The 19086-nt window shown below is 42.4% G+C and overlaps 1 non-coding gene across 1 annotated transcript; it reads right to left on the reverse strand.

Annotated features, from left to right (window-relative positions):
* Positions 1-308: 308 nt before the first annotated feature.
* LOC136484485 (small nucleolar RNA R71) lies at positions 309-415 on the reverse strand. The gene has a single exon (XR_010766004.1). It is a non-coding gene; the product is annotated as a small nucleolar RNA R71 (small nucleolar RNA).
* Between the last annotated feature and the right edge of the window lie 18671 nt (positions 416-19086).

Raw genomic sequence — 19086 nt, forward strand, 5'->3', positions numbered from 1 at the left:
TTACTACGTTTGTGGTAGAGATAGCAACACACTAGCAAAACCATAGTTGCACATCTAGATAGTTTATCTATTACATAGGTTTTGCTAGGGTTAGAAAAAGAGGCCATAGTTTAGAGTTAGAATTTTTAAGTTGCCTAATTCACCCCCCCCCTCTTAGGCATCACGGTCCCTTCACTATTCTGCCTGTGTCCATTCTCATTAGTGGAAAGGGCGAACCAGTGGTTCTACACCAACAAAGATAACATCAACACATGGGCAAGATGTTCGAAGGCCTTTCTAGCAAAGTTTTTCCCTATAGGCAAGACCAATGCCTTAAGATGAAAAATTTCCAACTTCCAACAGCAGGAAGGAGAAACCATTCTAGAGGCATGGGAATGTTTCCAAGAATATATTTTAGATTGTCCTCATCATGGAATAGAAGATTGGTTGCTCATGCAAGGCTTTTACCATGGATTAACCCAAAAAGCTCGTGAACAACTTGACACTACTGTAGGAGGAGCATTTATGTCACTCACCCTTGGAAAAACTAAAACTCTCATGGAGAAGATAGCCTCTAATCAAGGCTAGTCTCAAGTCAATATCCAATAATGTAATTGGAGCGAAGAAGCACTAGAAGAGGTGTGCGTACTTTCAACCAAGATGGGCGTACTAATGAATTGGCTCGAACAGCGAGCCAATTACAAGAAAGATCGTCAGGTCATCCAAGATGCTTATAATGCCCAGAACATATGTGGAGAATATTTGGGGATTGACTTCCTCGAATATCAAGAGAATATAGACATGGTAATCAACAATTCCAGACCACAACAACAAAGACAAGGATGGGGGCAACAACATCAACAATGGCCAAATTACCAAGGTAAGTACCTAGGTAATTACTATAATTCTTCTAATCCTAAACAGCCATCCTTGAGAGATTTGATCTTAGAATAGGCTAAGATTAATGAGAACATTTCTAAAAAGCTTGCTTCTAATGATAAGGTTTTAAAAAATATAAATATTAAGATGGAAAGTTTTTTCTGCCATAAAAGACCAACCTAGCTATAATAAAAAGATAGAATCACAATTATCTCTGTTGGTAGATGCTCTGCCTTTTGCCACTAACCTTGAAAATGTCATTACCATAACCACAAGAGGTGGCAAGTCTACTCGTGATCCTCCATATCCAACAAGGACAGGTAAGACACCAGCAGTACAGCAGGAGAAGAAGGATGATGAAGTTGAAGAAGTGGAGCTACCAGAACAGGAATTGCTACAAGATTTTCATGACACCAACCTCCTACCATTTCCACACAGAAATTGAAAAGCCAAAGTGGATGAGCAGTTTGGTAAGTTTGTGGAGGTAATTCAAAAGCTATATATCAATATCCCTCTACTAGATGCCATACATGTGCCTACCTATGCGAAGTATCTCAGAGATATTTTGAATAATAAAAGACTACTACCCAACACTGAAGTAATCAAACTAATGGAGGAGTGTAGTGCGGCCATCCAGAACACATCACCAATAAAGAAGAAGGATCTAGGATGCCCCACTATCAACTATTCAATCGGGAATTAGAATTTTGAAAATGCACTATGTGACCTTGGCGCAAGCGTTAGTGTCATGCCCAAAGCCGTCTTCGACAAGCTCAACTATTCCACACTCACGCCAACATCTATATGCCTGTAACTAGCTGACCAATCGGTTTGCTACCCTGCAGGAATCGCCAAGAATATTCTGGTGAAAAATAAGAAACTTCTTTGTTCTAGTGGATTTTGTAGTGCTTGACATGCTGGAGGACATAAAGACACCCCTCATTCTTGTCTTTAAGCCAATATTGATGTCAAAGTTGGAGAAATCAAATTCCATATCAACGGAAAGAAAGAACGATTTGTCTTTAAGCCAAGATCGAAACAATGCTCTAAATTGGTGTGGTAAGAGAAGCAAGAGCAACCATCAAGATCTCCATCTCTTGGACCAATTGATGCACCCGAGGAATAAACGCGATCGGAGAAGTTTGGTTTGGTGGACTCAAAATTCCAAACCCTCGCCAGGAGGTAAAATCGGTAGTTATCCATATTTACTTTTTACGTTACATAAATTATTTTCACTTTGGCATTTTTACTTTCCCACAACTACATGAGGAAAATAAAATAAAAATTTCATCACTGTATTATAAAACTTTCAAGCCCCATGTGAGTAATTTTTACGGTGTGTAAAAACCCGCAAGAATATTTACCATGGAGGCATAAAAATTTAAAAATACCATGCATATATCTAGAAATATTTTGCAGTATCATAAAATATTTTTGCATAGCATATATATGTGTATACAGTACAAATATAGGCATATGGACCCACAAACACTTGGGACCCACCACCATCACCATCACACTATCTCCACTAGCCATTTTGAGTGCATCTGCACCGACGAGCACCAAGGATTACTTAGCTTCGAAGCAACGCATCATCTGGTGGAGAGCCAATTCAAGTGGGACCAAGGGGGCCGGCCGGCCTACTGTTGCTGCTACCTATAAAATCCCACCTCCTGGCTGCTCTCTGCCTCAAACACAACTACAAACCAACCTCTAAGTTTGAAATTTCAAATTCCAATTCTGAAGCTTAGTGATTTAATTAGTAGTAGTGCTGTTGAAATTAGGAAGAGACAAAGAGATTAAGGGTAGAAGTTCTGTTGAAATTTTTCTTAGAGAAAATTATTAGCAAGCAGAACGATTGACCCCCAGACGACTAACTCTTGGATGACTTATTGGTAACTATTTTATTTCCTAACCTGTTATTGGTATTTATTAACTTGTCACTTGTGTAAGTAGCCACCTAATGTTGTTGACATTTCTTAACATCACTTTTGGTAAGTTATCATCCCTAGCGATGATGCCAGAAATGCTTGTTGGTACTACCTAGTGCTACTTCTAGAATGACACTGAGAAGTACTTTAGAATTTTATGTGACTAGAGAGAATGCAAATATGTATATGAAGGGATCCGCAGCACATAGATAATTTACCATTGTAGCATTTCACCCTAGAGTATTTCAGGTATCGTTATTTATATTTTTACCACAAGGAAGGACTAACAGTTGGAATATATTGATAACTTATACATATGATGGAGAAGTAAACCATAACCAATATTCTACTCACAACAGGGGTAAGTCAAGAGATAAATATATATGAATGGTAAATAATAACTGATCATTGGTCACTCAGAGTACTCCTTTCTATGGCACTAGTATGGCTAAGTAGAAATTAGAGAAATAATTCCTAAGTTATTCTTAATTATAAGTCAAAGCATACTATGATTATTGCAATTACACTTAGTAGTCATGGCTAAGATCAACTCTATGTCTACACATAAGAGATATTACTAAGGAAGATCAAGAACAAAGCATGACTTCCTTCATAACTAGATCCTACTTGAGCTATATTCGGGGAGTGAACTACAAAGGACTCAATGGGAGTGTCACATCCATGATCTACAAAGGAATCCAAGTGAAGCTTGCCTCCCTCTAGATCTAGCCTAGCTAGCTATGCCCTAGAATATGGTGGAGCTCTGAGGATGATCAAGGTTTTTGACTTCTTGAATGATGGAGGATTATGCCATGGGGGAGTGACAAGGGCTGGTATATATAGGGGGGAGCATCAATCCTGAGCCCTCGGATCAAACTGACTTGAAAGAACAGCATAGATGCAAACCCTAAGGCGGTGGAGAACTAACGTAGGAAGGAGGGGGTGATAGGTGGGCTTCTTAGCTTTCACTTGGGTCTTGAGCAATTGAAAGAGAGAACGATCAAGTCAAATACTATGTCTCAAGTTCTTTGCTCAACCATTATTCTAGAGTTTTTATAGATTTTCAAAATAAAACTTAGAGCTTCCATTGCATGACACTCTCAAATCTCTCATTATATGTGGTATTTATGGATCCTCACCAAGGCAATAATGATGTTATGCCTTTCTCTTCCTACAACTAAGGCTTATGTGAAGCTCATAGGAGTGGAGAAAGCATGAAAGAACATACTTGCAATGCATGTATTGTAAAGTCAAACCTCGGATACAAAGAGAGTTGAGTCAGACAACCAAATCAAGATGTGCATGTATATGGATATATGGTGGATATATATATGGTGGCTAACCTAATTCTACTATGCTCCTTGAAAACATATCCGTCTTTTGAAACTTGTAAATACTTTGCAAGGGAATATGGGCTATCTTATTCATTATTTCTTTTTTTATGCGGGCATCTGAGTACCATTGTTTTAGATATCTCAGACACTTGTCTATTTTTTTTCTAATTCTTCCTTTTTTTGTTCTCTCTCTTTTTGTATGAATAACTTTTGCATAGCCCGTGCCTCTTTTCTGCAACAAAATTTTTGAGAGATAGCAACAAGAACTTTAGAGCATTTATTTGGTGGATGGTAAAACCTATCAGACATGTTTTTTCTATTTACTTCCAGTATAGAAGTAAAACATTTTTGAGTGGATCTAAATGGAATGACATGTTTTTGCGCCTACTTCCAGTGTAGGAGTAGTGCATATGTGGGTGGTGTGTACGTGATCTTGATTTTAAGAGCATGACAAACCTCTCATAAGGGTCAACAAAGCTTGACTAAACTCAATGCAAAACAAGCAGCATATATGAGTGAAAGTTTTCCTAGCCTAAGTATCATGTATGGCTCTGGTAGGAATTCAAGCTTTGTCATATAGGAACTCATCATGTAGCATTTTTATGTTTTTCAAAAGATAAATCTTTGGAACTTCAGTATCACTTGGAACAAAATAAATAGTAGCTCAGACCTTCTCAAATCACGTCGGCTAACCGAAACAAGTGTGGAATTAAACTATCGGTCTAGCCAAGACTACACCCCTCTATCTATGTTCTCTAGCACCTTGCAAAGATCCTAATTAAGCAACAAAGGTGCCGGGCTAACTAGAGCTCACCTAACCAATTCTAGAAGCAAGGTCACATAAACCTATGCCACTAGTACTTCAAGCAACAAGGGAGCTCCTACACATGCTAGTAAGCAACAACACAAAGCCACCTAATGCTCACTAACAATGCTCAATAACAAGGCAACCAATGCCAAATTAGAGAGCGCAAATACTTAGCTACACAAACTAAGCAATGTGACTAACAAGGTTACACAAACCAAATTAGCCACGCAAGGGAGCTACTTCTATGCTACACAAGCAAGAAGGTAACTAGTGAGCTACACAAGCTAACTAATTATATGAGCAACTACTCAAGCACAGTGTATATAAAAGTAATCACAAGCTTGTGTAAAGGGATTGCAAACCAACAGGAAGAACAAGGTTGACACGGTGATTTTCTCCTGAGGTTCACGTGCTTGCCAACACGCTACGTCCCCGTTGTGTCGACCGCTCACTTGGTGGTTCGGCGACTAATTGGCATCATCCACCAAGCCCACACATCGGGCACTGCAAGAACCTACCCTGAAAGTGAGGGTAGCTCAATGACACGCTCAACTAGAGTTGCTCTTTGGGGCTCCCGCGGGGCAAGCACAATGCCCCTCACAAAGCTCTTCTCCGGAGCACCGCACAAGCTTCTTGCGGGCTTCGACGGAGACCACCACCAAGCCATCTAGGAGGTGGCAACCTCCAAGAGTAATAAGCACCACTGGCTTACAACTCAATCACCTAGTGCCACTCGATGCAACCTCACGATGCAATCGCACTAGAATCGCTCTCTCACACAATCGGGTGATCACTATCAAGCATATGTGAGATGGAAGGCTCCCAAGCACTCTCAAGCATGGATACAAAGTCCCCCGAGGTGCTCCGCAATAGCCATTGCTGAGACCACCTTCTATTTATAGCCCCACGAGCTAAACTAGCCGTTACCCCTTCACTGGGCAAAACTCGGGACGACCGAACGCTCCGGTTAGATAGACCGGACACAGGACCTCAGCGTCCGGTCAACGGATGCTCGCCACATGTCGCCTCCGTTCAACCTTAGTCACGTGATCTCAATGGTCAAGGGGTGACCGGACACAGCTGCTCAAAGTGACCAGATGCAACAACCCCAGCGTCCGGGCGTTTCCAGTAAGGTACCAGTCGCGACTGGATGCGTCCGGTCGATCACGATCGAACACAGCATCAGTGTCCGGTCCTTCTCCACCTTCTCTGCATCACCTATGTCACCGTTCATCAGCCTGACTGGATGCACCCTACCAGCGTCTGGTCACTTTCAGCGCCAGTGTCCGATCGAAGACCGACGCCTACACGCTCTCTGCCGCCACTGACCGGACACAGGACCCCAGCGTCCGGTCACTGCGTGACTAGCGTTCGATGCACTCTATGAAACCCTATCTTTTCTATATAGGGCGCCGGTGGCACCGTTGGACTGTTCGCCATGTGTCTGTGTGTTAGCATTTTCACAATCATTTTCCAAAGGATTAGCCACTCAACTTGCCACGCCACTCAATCCTAGCGATGATGCAAAGTTAGATCACTTGAGTGGCACTAGATAACCGATATGCAAACAAGTTTGCCCCTCTTGATAGTACAACCATCTATCCTAAACCCGGTCATAAACTTCTCTACACACCTATGACCGGTGAAATGAAATGCCCTAGGTTATACCTTTGCCTTGCACATTCCAATCCATCTCCTCTAATGTCGATGCAACACATGCACCAACATGATCGATAATGATATGATCCACTTCATATCATCACATGATTATATTGGTTCATCGATCTTGACTTCACTTGCTTTTCACCGTTGCCTTCGTCCATCGGCGTCAAGTCTTGCTCAAGCTTCACCGCCACGCGGTCCATTGCTCCAAAGCCTCTGACTTGCCCTTCACGCTTGCAACTGGTCCATCAAGCCAAGTCTTGTCTTGATCTTCTCCACTTTGATCACATGACTCAATGTCATGTCTCATGTGCAATAAGCTCCTTCAACATCACATGTGTGAGCTTTGCGACATCTCCAAACCATTTTCACCTTCGCGGCATATGTTTCTCACACACATGTACTTGTGGACTAATCACCTGTGTATCTCACATAAATACAATTAGTCCATCTAAGGTTGTCACTCAATTACCAAAACCACACAAGGACCTTTCAATCTCCCCTTTTTTGGTAATTGATGACAACTCTACAAAGATATGGGAATTAAGCTCTTTTGGATTCATATTGCTTGCCCAAGCAATTTTACCATGTGTAAATGATTTTGGACAACTACCACAAACCCAAATTGGTAGTATTAGCTCCCCCTACATATGTGCTAAAGTGTTTGTTTTGAAGCTCGCACATATGCATAGATTGAAATTATGGGAGAGTAACTACTACTAAATGATGTTAAGGTGCATAAAGTAAACCTTTGAAGTGTGATACCAATCAGAGTTGCACCTTTAAGTTCATCCTTAGCACCATGGTTAGCTAGATATCACTTGGAAATGAAATCACTAGATACCTCGTGAGGTCAACATTAAAAGCAAGGTACTAGCATTACTTGAAGAACATACCAAGTGTCTAGCTATCATCCTATGCATGCTAGTTTTCATTTCATCAAACAAATTCTACAACTAGCATACACCACACAAGCATGCATATTGAACTTAAGAACTTATGCAATGCAAGCAATCACATGAATATGCACATATCAAATGCAATCAATCAAAGTTCATGAGCTTGCTCCCCCTATTTGTATGCTTCTCTTGTACAAGAATTTTGATCCATCTCTTTTCTTCAATGTTGCTCCCTATTTGTCCATGTCCATGTCCAACCTCTACTTCTTTGTTTCAATCTCTCCCAAAGCTTTCATATCTTATCTCTCCCCCTTGTACAATCTCAATCTTAAAGCTTTCATATCTTTGTACAATCTCTCCCCCTTTGTCATCAATTTTCATAAAAGGTGTGCTTCTCATTGATGCAAAGGTATGCATTTGGGGTAGATGGTTGAGACTTGAATCTTGCATTTTTTATGGACATCACTTAATTATTGGAATGACACCACTTGTAGATACCACTTGTAACTTGTACCACTTGTATCTTGTATAGGGCTTCTTGAGATACCACACATAGGATCTTTGATCTTGATATCAATTTGTGTGACACCTCCCCCTATGTGATAGCATGGGTCATCCATTTGATACACTTGAGCTCTTGTAGGTGAGGGATGCATTCTTCATTTGATGATCACTTAAAGTTGAGGATCACTTGTGGAACCATCATCTTGCATGATTGATACCATATGTAGATGTGATACCGCTTGAAAGAATCTTCTAGTATGGAACCACTTGTTGGATTTATCAATAAAAACCATTTCTTAAACATTTGCTATCTTCATGAGTACCACTTATAGGATATCACTTGTAGATTCTTGATGAAATACTTGAGTCCAGATACCACTTGTAACAAACAAACTAGATATCCATTTGCATTGTTGTCTTGTGCTTGTACTCTTATCACTATCATGAGCTTCTATGGTTGACTTGAACTAATATTGATTTGCCTAAGCTACCAAGTCTGGTTTGAACCAATGACAAGCTTCTTCACACCTCTTGCAAGGGTTATCTTGCTAATGTTGTACTTGTCACTTGTTGGCAATCCAAATTAAATCAAGTACTTGGGTTTACTAGCTCATGAACAAATTCATATACTAACCACTAGAACAAATAATCATTCAAGCAATAGTGGTAGACTATGAATGTAAATATTTCATTTGTTATGCATGATCCTATGAAGCATGTACTATATGCACTAACCACATACTAGTAAGGGATGAAATGATCATGCACATTACAATGATACCTTTGCTATGTTGGAGTAGAGGATAGTCACATAGATTCCAATTCATTACTTCAATAGCAATGTGAAGTCCAATTATAAGCTTGGTGAAGACCAATAGATACCATTTTGAATTTCACTCTTCACCCATATGAAATGAATACCACTTATGATCAAGTGCACTTTCTTGTTGTGGTTGGCTTGCTTCTTCTTTTCATCTTTACTTGTGTGAGAGCATCAATTTGAGAATACTACTTGAAATATCATGACTAGCTCTCTTTTGGGTGTTGCTTGCTTTTCTTGATCAACCCTTTTGATTGCTTCAACTAAGCATCTCAAATGTTCCTCGGATCACCACTTCCATGTTAGCCTTCCAAGTACCACACTTGGTTCACCTACACATAGGCGGCAAGCCCCTATACTAGGGAGAAGTGACCTCTCTCCAAGAACTATTCTTGACACTCACTTGAAATAACTTGATTGATTGATCTAAGTGATGGACTTAACTTGATGAGTAATCTTGATTCCTTCTTTAAGTCCTTTTCTTTCTACTTGTTTAAGTCCTTTTCTTTCTACTTGTTTAAGTCCTTTTCTTTCTACCAAATGATCTCCAATCATCACTTGAACTTAAACTTCATCTTCAACTCGAGTTTGATCTTGATTTTCATCTTGAGTACCAAAAGTGTGCAAAGTACACTCCACAATCAAATAGCCTTGTACTCATATCTTGTCATGCTTTTAGATCATCTCAAAACCAACTTAGGTACCTCAATTACTCTTAAACATGTTTTTAATTTGAGGACCTTTCAATCAAAGTGACTCTAGATCAATCCAATATTTGTCACTTTTCGGGCAGATTCTGTACCCTTGGTTAGCTCATGATCATCCAATTAGCAAGTTTCAACTCAAATATTTTTGCAAGCCATCAAATATTCCAATAAATCACCCCAACTTGAATATGACACTTGTATGTTGATAGAACTTGGACTTAACTCAATTTTCACTTGGCATTGGGTTTGGATGTGCACTAGGCTTCATATCTTGACTCAATATATGATGATCAATATGAAATCAATTTAATCAAGTCTCCAATGCCAATGGTACCTACAATCAATCATCCACTTTTTGATGGTACCCAAACAAGTTTGGGTCCTCTCAAGTTAGGAGTAACATACTTAGGCATAGCCTTCGTATAAGTAGCGGGATGTTTTGCAATTGCAACCAATGAGGTACCATTGCCATCCTTCCTAAGCATAGAATCATCATCAATTGAAATAGGCTTAGGAGTGTTACCTAGGGGACATGAATGTGCCATGTGTCCCCTTTCCCGGCATGAGTAGCACTTTCTCTTTGCTTGAGCCTTTTCTTCCTTACTCATGTGGTGCTTCTCATTGCCTTGCCTCTCATGTATTGCTTGAGCCTTCTTCTCAAGCTTGGTAGGACACTTAGAGGCAAAGTGTCCCGTTCTTCCACACTTGAAGCACTTGATGTGAGCATAGACTTTCTTCTCATCTTCATTCTTGCTCATCATCTTGGCATCTTGAATTTGCATTGGATGCCTTGCCTTTCCACCCCTTCTTGTTTTCTTCTTCTTCATCATTAAGTCACCACCATCTTCATGGTTGATCTTGATTTGAACTTGAGGTGTCTTTTCTTGCTCAACTTGTGGCTTTGGTTGAGGCTCTTCTATTTGCTTCACCAATTGCTTGGTTGGGCACATTGAGGTAAGATGACCCCATGTGCGGCACTTGAAGCACTTCACATGCTTTAGCCTCTCTTCTTCCTTCATCTTCTTGATCTTCTCAATGTTAGGGCAACCATTTGCAAGGTGTCCCACTTCATGACACCGGTAGCACATGGTATGAGAGAGCTTTCTTTGTTGTAGCTTCTTCATCTTTCTTTCTCTTTCTTTCGCCCTTTGTCATCTTCTTCTTAAAGCCAAGGCCACACTTCTCACCATAGTTTCTTTGAGTCTTCAACATGTGCTCAAAGGTGACTTTTGAGTTGTAGCACCTCTCTAACTTGTTGCTCAATTTCTCAACTTTATTTTTGAGCTCATTGTTCTCCTTCAAAAAGTTAGTCTCACAAGACATAGAAGTTGAACAAGCGTCTACTTGTGAAGAACATGGCATTTCTAATAAATCATCACAAGAGGTGGATACATGCTTCTTGCCTACATCACAAGGGTTAGCAACATTTTGCAATTTATCATTTGATCCATGTGATGAGCTCTCATTATTTTTAAGTTTCTTTGTAAACATTTTAATGAGAGAAGCATGTTGTTCTAATAATTCATCATAAGATGCAAGTAGTGTCTCATGATTCAATTTTAGCTCATCATGTGAAGATTTAAAAGCATCAAGTAATTTCTTATGTTCTTCACAAGAGTTCTTTAGAAATGAGTTTTCATTTTCTAATTTCATTGTTTTAGCTTTCTCATTTTCTAAAGACATGGTCATGCTAGCAAGTCTACTAACAAGCTCATCATATGAATCAACATGATCAACCACATTATCATTTGATGCCTTGGTGTCACATTGTGACATGAAGCAATGTGGTGATGTAGGAGAGCTTGTAGTAGCAATGTCATCCAGGCATGATCCATCATCATAACCATCAAGTGTGCATAGGGTAGCATCATCATTTGCAACACTTATGGCATCATCAATCTTGTCAAGTGAACTTGTAGTAGATCAATCATCATCATCACTTGACCATGAGGTGGAGCAATCTTCCATAATCACCAAGTTGTGGTCATGCTCAACATCCTCATGCGCCACTTTCTTGGGCTCATCCTCCTTGAACTTGCCATCATCCCATGTGGAGGAATCACCGAAGGTGCGCTTGATGGACTCCCACATCTCACGAGTGGTTCCCGTGTAGTTTACTTGTTTCATCAAATCAAAACTCAATGCATCCATTAGAAAACAACAAGCATGTGCATCAAGTTCATAGAGAACTCTTTGAGCTTTGGTGAGATTTCTATGGTCCAAGACATGGGTGAGACCACTAGTGACAATCCACCAAAACTTAGGTCCCTTTGCACAAAAATGATCAAGCATGTGATTTTTCCAAAGTGCAAAGTTTGTACCATAAAAAATGTGTGTCTCACAAACATCTAGCTCACTAGATGCCATCCTCTCGGGTCGGTGAAGACCACAAATGAGAGACCTAGCTTTGATACCACTTGTAGGGTCGAGATGGCGACTAGAGGGGGGTGAATAGTCATTACTAAAACTTAATCGCGTCGGCTAACCAAAACAAGTGCGGAATTAAACTATCGGTCTACCCAAGACTACACCCCTCTATCTATGTTCTCTAGCACCTTGCAAAGATCCTAATTAAGCAACAAAGGTGCCGGGCTAACTAGAGCTCACCTAACCAATTCTAGAAGCAAGGTCACACAAACCTATGCCACTAGTACTTCAAGCAACAAGGGAGCTCCTACACATGCTAGTAAGCAAAAGCACAAAGCCACCTAATGCTCACTAACAATGCTCAATAACAAGGCAATCAATGCCAAATTAGAGAGCGCAAATACTTAGCTACACAAACTAAGCAATGTGACTAACAAGGTTACATAAACCAAATTAGCCACGCAAGGGAGCTACTTCTATGCTACACAAGCAAGAAGGTAACTAGTGAGCTACACAAGCTAACTAATTACAAGAGCAACTACTCAAGCACAATATATATAAAAGTAATCACAAGCTTGTGTAACGGGATTGCAAACCAACGGGAAGAACAAGGTTGACACGGTGATTTTCTCTCGAGGTTCACGTGCTTGCCAACACACTACGTCCCCGTTGTGTCGACCACTCACTTGGTGGTTTGGTGGCTAATTAGCATCACTCGCCAAGCCCACACGTCGGGCACTGTAAGAACCTACCCTAAAAGTGAGGGTAGCTCAATGGCACGCTCAACTAGAGTTGCTCTTCGCGGCTCCCACGGGGTGAGCACATTGGCCCTCACAAAGCTCTTCTCTGGAGCATAGCACAAGCTTCTTGCAGGCTTTGACGGAGACCACCACCAAGCCGTCTAGGAGGTGGCAACCTCCAAGAGTAACAAGCACCACCGGCTTACAACTCAATCACCTAGTGCCACTCGATGCAACCTCACGATGCAATCGCACTAGAATCGCTCTCTCACACAATCGGATGATCACTATCAAGCATATGTGAGATGGAAGGCTCCCAAGCACTCTCAAGCATGGACACAAAGTCCCCCGAGGTGCTCCGTAATAGCCATGGCTGAGACCACCTTCTATTCATAGCCCCACAGGCTAAACTAGCCGTTACCCCTTCACTGGGCAAAACTCGGGACGACCGGACGCTCCGGTCAGATTGACCAGACGCGGGACCTCAGCGTCCGGTCAATGGATGCTTGCCACATGTCACCTCCATTCAACCTTAGTCACATGATCTCAATGGTCAAGTGATGACTGAACATAGCTGCTCAAAGTGACCGGACGCAGCAACCCCAGCATCCGGTCATTTCTAGTAAGGTACTAGTCATGACCGGACATGTCCGGTCAATCACGATCGGACACAGCATCAGCGTCCAGTCCTTCTCCACCTTCTCTACATCGCCTACATCACCGTTCGTCAGCCTGACCAGACGCACCCTGCCAACGTCCAGTCACTTTCAACGCCAGCGTTCGGTCGAAGACCGATGCCTGCACGCTCTCTGCCACCACTGACCAGACGCAGGACCCCAGCATCCGATCACTGCATGACTAGTGTCTGGTGTACTCTGTGAAACCCTGTCTTTTCTGTATAGGGCACTGGTGGCACCATCAGACTGTCCACACTCTACGGGCGGACACTCCACCGGTGGAGTTTCGAACCTTTCTCGCCTCCATTTCATCACCGAGTTGATCCACATCAACTCCAACTTCATCTCCTTTGTAAATGTGCCAACACCACCATGTGTATGTGTGTTAGCATTTTCACAATCATTTTCCAAAGGATTAGCCACTCAACTTGCCACGCCACTCAATCCTAGCGATGATGCAAAGTTAGATCACTCGAGTGGCACTAGATGACCGATATGCAAACAAGTTTGCCCCTCTTGATAGTACGGCCATCTATCCTAAACCCGGTCATAAACTTCTCTACACACCTATGACCGGTGAAATGAAATGCCCTAGGTTATACCTTTGCCTTGTGCATTCCATTCCATCTCCTCCAATGTCGATGCAACAAATGCACCAACATGATCGACAATGATATGATCCACTTCATATCATCATGTGATCATATTGGTTCATCGATCTTGACTTCACTTGCTTTTCACCGTTGCCTTCGTCCATCGGCGCCAAGTCTTGCTCAAGCTTCACCGCCATAGGGTCCATCGCTCCAAAGCCTCCGACTTGCCCTTCACGCTTGCAACCGGTCCATCAAGCCAAGTCTTGTCTTGATCTTCTCCACTTTGATCACATGACTCAATGTCATGTCTCATGTGCAATAAGCTCCTTCAACATCACATGTGTGAGCTTTGCAACATCTCCAAACCATTTTCACCTTCACGGCATATGTTGCTCACACACATGTACATGTGGACTAATCACCTGTGTATCTCACATAAACACAATTAGTCCATCTAGGGTTGTCACTCAATTACCAAAACCACACAAGGACCTTTCACCAGTACCTACTACAGTCACTGAGCCAAGAGCTTTTCTGGGACTCACTGGATATTATAGGAGGTTTGTTAAACATTATGGACTACTTACTAAACCTCTTACTCAGTTGCTCAAATATAAGCAGTTTGCCTGGTCAGAAATAGCTCAGAAGGCCTTTGATGAGGTGAAAATAGCCATGACCAGAACACCTATATTAGGTCTTCCAAATTTCACTCAGCCATTTACTATAGAAACTGATGCTTGTAATGATGGTATTGGAGCTATTTTGATGCAGCAGGGACAGCCCATTGCTTATCTTAGTAAGGCTCTTGGGGAGAAGCACAAATCACTATCCATTTATGAGAAGGAGTTCTTGGCCTTGATTATGGCAATTGAGAAATAGAGACCATACTTACAAAGGCAAGAATTCACAATTCTCACAGACCACAAGTCTTTAGCCTTTCTCAATGAACAGAACCTACATTCTGAAATGCAAAGAAAAGCTATGACTAGGCTCATGGGTCTCCAATTTAAGATTGTATATAAGAAAGGAAAAGCAAATGTGGTTGTAGATGCTTTATCCAGGGTAGCTCACCTCATGGCTGTTCAAGTAGTTTCTACTATTTAGCCAGTTTGGATCCAAGAGGTCTTGAATTCCTACACCATAGATCCCAAAGCTTAACTATTGTTGAAGAAATTAGCTGTATCAAGCCCTAATGCTAATGGGTTCAGTCTCGAGCAGGGTCTCATTAGACATAATGGCAACATTTGGATTGGCCAAAATTTAGCTTTACAAATGAAGATCATTGCTGCTTTTCATTCAAGTGCTTTGGGAGGCCACTCAGGTATGACACCTACCTACTACAAACTAAGGAAGCATTTTTCTTGGAAGGTTATGAAGCAGGATGTAGAGAGTTATATCAAGCAATGTTCAGTCTGTCAACATGCTAAACATCCATTACAGCATCCAGCAGGCCTGTTGCAACCCTTGCCTGTGCCAGAAGGAGTTTGGAGAGATGTTTCTATGGATTTCATAGAGGGTTTGCCCAAATCTGATGGGTACAATGTCATTTTAGTAGTTGTGCACAGGCTAACTAAGTATGCCCATTTTATTCCTGTGAAGCATCCTTACACTGCCAGCACTATTGCTCAGGCATTCTTGGATAATGTGGTGAAGTTCCATGGCTTACCAAATTCTATTGTTAGTGACAGAGACACAGTGTTTGTCAGTCACTTCTGGACACAACTGTTTAAGCTGTACAAAGTCAATTTAACTCTGAGCACAGCATATCATACTCAAACGGATGGACAAACTGAAAGAGTAAATCAGTGTTTAGAAATGTTTCTCAGATGTTTAGTGCAAGACTCTCCCAAGGCCTGGAAATCTTGGCTTTCACTAGCAGAATTGTGGTATAATTCCTCCTATCATAGTTCACTAGGTTGCTCACCTTCCAAGGCTCTTTATGGGTATGAACCAAATGTGGGTGCAGTACCTCAAATACCAGAAACTACTTGCCCATCAGTAGCTGAGGTCATTAAGAATAGAGAACTTCATCTACAATCCCTCAAGCAAAATCTGGCATGAGCTCAGAATAGGATGAAGCTGATGGCTGACAAAAAATGCACTGACTGTCATTTCAGTGTGGGTGATCAAGTGTTATTGAAATTATAGCCCTACACTCAATCTATAGTGGCCAACCGCCCCTTTCCCAAGCTAGCATACAAGTATTACGGTCCTTATACAGTACTAGAACAATTGGATCAGTTGCCTATAAATTGCAATTACCAGAGGGCACTATGATTCATCCTGTCTTCCACATATCACAGCTGAAGCCATTTGTGGCAGACTATATCCTGTGTTTGATACGCTACTAGTAACTACAGACTTGGAAGCTGCAGCAGCTGTCCCGGACAGGATCATTGATAGGCGTCTGGTCAAGAAAGGGAATACAACAATTCCTCAAGTCAAGGTTCTCTGGACCGGTCTACCACCATCCGCTGCAAAGTGGGAGGATTATAATGTCCTACGACAATGTTTTCCTGATGCTCAAGCTTGGGGACAAGCTTCATCTTCGATGGGGGGAAGTGTCATAGGTGACACAGCGGAACACTGAGCAGGAGAACATTGGTGGAGGCGTCTTCCTAATAGCTTGGTGTATTTTCATTATTTACTTTTTTACTCAGTGTCTGTAACGTGGGCCTAGGGCCAGAGTCTTTCTGGCATACATATGCCTAGACATTGTAAGAGAACATCTTATCGAACAAGTAAAGTAAAACACGAACACGCTAAGGCAGGGGCTTTCCTCGCCGGCATCTTCTCCCCTGATCTGTGCCTCTCGTAGTGCTCACGTCGATAGCTTGACACCGGCAGCCATGGGTGTTACACTGACTAGACAAGTTGGTGACCATCGGAGCACCAACATGGCCACAGCCCACAATCTACGTCCAGACCGACGCTACCTACCTCACCAACAACTCTAGCTCCAACGATGATTATTACAACCCCGATCACTTCACCACCCCATAGCTTCAAGCGCCTCACAGTGGAGATGTCAAAATGACATCGAGTCCTTCTGTGCTTCAACTATGACAAGTAGTTCACCAGAGAGCATAGGTGTAAACACCTATTCAACATTGCCATGAACGACTATGACCTCAATGACATCAAGTCTAGCCTGACATCGATGATGAGGAGGCAAGTGTATGCGGTTAGCTCACCATGTACCTGGTAGGCGCCATCCTTCATAATGGAGCCCACATCTTCATCGTCACCAGCGCCACACATAACATCATTGACGCCCATATCTAGGTTTGCAGGACTTGCCAAATGCTGCATTGAGACATCCATCATCATCAACAATGGTAGCCATGTCTCATACCATGGAGCCTCCTTCTATGTGCCGATCCACATCGATAATGAGACTTCAGTGTACCGCTCCACATCGACAATGAGACACTCCACAAATCCACACCTTCTTGGTGGCTCTTAATGTCGATACATACATCATCCTTGGTACACCTTAGTTGGCTTCCTCATTTTCATCTTGTGAAAAATTGCAACACTGAGCTTCGAGAAAGATGACTGCACCATGGCATTCATAGGAGTCCAGAGTAGGCCAGCGCCACAAACTATCCTAAGACATGTAACTAAACCTGCTTCGCCGATGTGGGCAAACATCCATGCAACAATGCCTTTAGCATAGTCTCATCCCGCCTCACCATATTCACATACATCAGAAAGGCAGTCTAGGAAGTACCGGAGCTTCGTTTCATCACTAACACCAACCACAGCGGCGCAACCGCCCAAACATGGTCCATTGATAGTGGAGTTATCTTCTTAGATGGTCACTTCTACCTTTTGGCATGCTCACCACTACTACCAAACCTCCTAGAGTCCCTTCTCGTCGTAGATATGCACGATCGACTTCGCCTTCTAGCAGCCAACCTCCATGCCCTAACGACAATGACAATGCTACCTACCTTGCCAGCAAACATCGTGGTAACGCAAGAGTGGACATAGTTCCTCAACATTGACCATGTCTTCTTTGGTCCTAATAACATGAGATGTTGCTTGTCCATCATGTCACCAACCTACAACTATGACAACATCTTCTTTGGCAAGTTCATCAACATCACCGCTACCTCTCTTGTAGAGCACTACCTTGTGCTTAGGATGCCAGGGTACATCTTTCATGAGCAGGGCCAGGAAGTGTAAGCCATCAACTAACCCCCACCACCAGCAACAATAATGCTACATGTCAAGATGGGCATTGCCCATGAGATCATCAATGCCTTGGGGACATCAATTGTTTGCCATGATATGATGACTCCAACCTCCTATGGCTACATTGGGTCACTTTGCTACCAACTCCTCCTCGACAGGACAATCCACAACCATCTCTCACCCATGGTGGTAAAGCGATTGTAAGTGCGCTTGGAGACACGATAGATGGCGGCTCCCCTTCCTCCCGATGGCACCTCTAGATGGATTATGGACACACTAGAAGTCATGGGGGAGTGATGTCATGGGTCCAAATGGGCCCGTTAGTGAAGCCGAGCTCTTAAGAAGGGCGGCGACCTCTCCAAGATGGTCGGCCCCTGATGAGGACATGGCACCTTTGGATACGAACAATGATTATAAGGTGCGCTCGTTCCTATATTTGCATAGTGGCTTTGGTTATAATTCACTTGGTTCCACATGTACATGTCACTATTTGATTATAGGTTCAAATGTGTTTCATAATGGAAGTTCATCAAAGTTGAACTTTTAGTTCGTCGGCAGCCCAAGAGTGCCTCATTGGGAAGGCCATAACTCATCCATCCCGAGTGCGATCGAGGTCAATGAGCACTTGATGGAAAGCTTGTTTGATAAGCTTTCAAATAGATATGGTCCCATCTCAATATCACTTCAGCAAGGCCTCCAAATCACCAATATATTCTATCGCTATTTCTGGCGGGAGCTACACTGTTATCATGGGCTTGTTAGACATCTTTGGGACCCAGGCCCAAGTTGGAGCACGCCCCAAGAAGATGGAGAACACCTAAGAGATGGCCTTGAACGTCCTCCTCCTTGGCCACCACCTTAGGAGGCCAGCAAGGACGTCCAAGCCAAGCCAGAGGCCCAGTCCAATCCGAGTTTGAGTCTGCCTCGGCCGTCAGGACCAGTCTGTAATAAAACAGACGCCCAGGACGCATCCGAACTCCGTTTTC

Source organism: Miscanthus floridulus, chromosome 9 (genome assembly GCF_019320115.1).
Source record: "Miscanthus floridulus cultivar M001 chromosome 9, ASM1932011v1, whole genome shotgun sequence".
Lineage (NCBI taxonomy): Eukaryota > Viridiplantae > Streptophyta > Magnoliopsida > Poales > Poaceae > Miscanthus > Miscanthus floridulus.